Below are 3353 nucleotides of genomic sequence, written 5' to 3' on the forward strand. Positions count from 1 at the left end.
TTGTGGAGATACTGGGTAAAATAGAAAATATGCAAAAACATAGATATATAATTATAAAGAAATTTTTGTATAGTATTTCTAGGATCATACACAAAATCTGATGGCTCATTTAACTTTGAAGAGGATATTTGATCATGAATCAAAATACGAAATGACTACCTTATCTGAATATTATATATAAAGAACCATATGTTGCTGAGTAAACATCAATGTTTATATTCATAGTATAATAAAACTTTTCTTTTTATTTAATAGTTTTTTAAAATGATTGTCTCTGGTCCTTAGTTACCTTACTACACCAAATTTCAACCTGACTTTTAGAATAACCTGAATTATTTTTCTGGATTTTAGAATTAATACTAGACTCAAAGTCTGTCTCTTCTATTCTCGTTTGCTGAATGAAGGCTTTGTGTGACTTGAATCCAGTACAGGTATTTACCTCTCTGCAATTCATCTTTTTCTCATTGGCAAAAAAATATAGTATAAACACTTTTCATATGATTACCCTGAGAATGAAACAAATAGATATATACTCTTCACATTAGTTAAATCTGCGTTAGTTTTATTTCTCTCTCATGAGAATTTCCCTGTTTGCCTGAAACAATATTTCTTATTTGAAACTCTCAATAGAATAATTGTCAAAAACCTAGAGAATAGAGAAATCAAAGAAAAACATTTAGATGATTTTTAGTTCCAAAGCCAGAGATAATCTGGTTAGCTTTTGTATATCTTTTCAATCTTCTCTTTCAGAATTATATAAAATACTTGCTTTTTATATTAGTACATAAGTAAATGGATTTTCACAAAGAACACACACCTTATAACAGTCCCTTGCAATACTCTTTTAGACTGAGCAATGGACTATGGACTTTAACTGGACTATGTTAGAGCCACTGACTGGCAACCAAGACTCCTAAGGTTAAATCCTACTCTGTAGTTTCATAGTGATAAGACCTGAGATAAATTACTTAATATTTTTTCTTTCCTAATCTTATCATATTTGTGTGTGTTTTGCATATTTGTATTGAGCTAATATTGTTTGACAACACTGTAAAGGCAACCTGTATAGCTCCAAATTCCACCCCCAGCCCTCCACCTTTCCTTTGGCCCTCTTTAGCTTTTCACCCACTCCACAGCCCCATCTGTACTAATAACCCTCCCTGCTGGTAGAGTCTTAGCTGGCTTTGTCTTGTTAATTCATTTGTTTTGAGATTATATCTTTTGTGGGGGTTAAGAAGGTGGTTTGGGGACCTCACCTAGCAGTGCTCAGATCTTATCTTGTATCTGTAATCAAATATCAGTCCTGGTGTGCTCAGAGAATATATGGAATACTGAGGATCAAACCCAGGTAGGTAGGATGTATTTAAGTTAAATGCCCTACAGGTTGTACTATTACTCTAGCCCCTAATCCTTTATCTTCTACATATGATTGAATCATCCAGTATTTGTCTTTCTCCTTCTGACTTCTAGCATACTCTTAGGGTCCCCTCTGTTTTTCATATTTTTATATTTTTTTTATTTTTATAGAGTAGTATTCTTTTCTTTCCTTCTTTCTTATTCTTTCTCTTTCTTCTTTCTTCCGTCCCTTTATCCCTCCTTCTTTCCTTCCTTTCCTTTCCTTCCTTTCCTTCCTTTCCTTTCCTTCCTTTCTCCTTCCTTTTTCCTTCCTTTCTCCTTCCTTTCTCCTTCCTTCCTTCCTTTCCTTCCTTTCCTTCCTTCCTTCCTTCCTTCCTTCCTTCTTTCCTTCCTTCCTTCCTTCCTTCCTTTCTTCCTTTCTTCCTTCCTTCCTTCATGTCTATCTTTCTTTTTTTCTTTCTGTGTATGTCTGTCTCTGTCTGTCTCCCCACCCACACACCCCTGCCACCATAAAGTCTTTTCTATCAGGCTTGTAAACGTTCACATATCTCTAGGTCCTAGGTTTTTAAACTGTAAGTCGCAACTTTATACAGGGTCACATGACTAAAGGTGGGGCTCACAAAAATTTTGGCAGCAGTGAAAGGTTTCTGAATGCACAAGGACCACAAATCAAACTTGTATGGAATCTGTTCAAAGTAGTAGTAGACTGGCAGCCCAGCCTCATATGCTTTTCTCAGATGAATAGGGATAGCTAGTGGAACTAAAGTTTTGGAAAAGTACTGCTGGGTAGGTAGAAGCAAGTGTCTTCATGGTTTTGAGCTCGCTCTTTCTTGTACGTTGCTAGTCCCTGTCAGCATCATAATAAAGTCGTTTGCCTATTTACCTGTTTAGACCCTTCACAGCTTCGTAAAAAGCACATTCCCATAGTTGAGCTGCACAACGTTACTTAAGCCACATGGACGATGTGATGAATAAAGACTATGGTCATTTTACCAAGAAGGAAGTTAGCACTTCATCAGGAAAACCCAATTTTGGTCCATTTTTAAAGGAAAACCTTCAGACCAAGAATATATTTATCTTAGTCTTATCCACCAGACATATTTACCCAAGAATTGATCGATTGTCCAAATAATCATTCTTAATAAAAAATAGCAAGTAATTTTGAGTGCTTACTACATATCCCTAAATAAAACACCTATCGTCGTTTATTGTTATTATTACTATTATCATTATTATTCAGTGATATTTGATTAGTATTCATTATCATCATTATTATTCAGTCAACTATATGCAGGCAGGCATTTTGCTCCATCTTGAAATCATACATTGGGAGATTCTTTGTCTGTTTATACGAACATTATATAAGAGAGCACTAGCTTAATATCCCAAAGATCTCACTTTTCTCATTTATTATTTTTTTAAAAAAAAATCACAGTATTGATGCTCTATGCTTATTAAGAGATGGGTTTTTGCCCTTGTTACATCACAACCTTGTTGAAAAGACAAATATTTACATGGATGACAAGTCACAGTATAAAATGCTAGGTACCTAGTACCACAAGGTAGACGTGTATAATAATCTGGAGAGAGAGTTAGAAAGTAATATTGTGCTTTTAAATGCAAAAGATAAAATTATCAGTTGAAATTCCAGCTTGCCTTGTAGTTTATTCATGTTTAAATTGTGAACACATTTGCTCTAACAGGAATTAACTTTTGACTAGAAACTGAGTTGACACTACAGTATTTTTTCTTAATGTTTTAAACATCCTCTCTTCCTTTGGCAGTGCAGTACCTGAGTTTGTTCTTCTACCCTTATTCCAATGGCATTGCAAGAATTATTGCCCCCCACCCTGATATCTGAGGTAGAAAGAATAGGAGAAAATATAAGGAAGCTACTCTTTGATCTCCACACACATCAATTACAGGTAATAAATTTCCTGCAGTGGGAGCAAAGACAGGATCTCAAAAGCACATGGACTTTTCCTATTAGAAAATAT

The sequence above is a fragment of the Suncus etruscus genome, chromosome 8 (genome assembly GCF_024139225.1).
Source record: "Suncus etruscus isolate mSunEtr1 chromosome 8, mSunEtr1.pri.cur, whole genome shotgun sequence".
NCBI lineage: Eukaryota > Metazoa > Chordata > Mammalia > Eulipotyphla > Soricidae > Suncus > Suncus etruscus.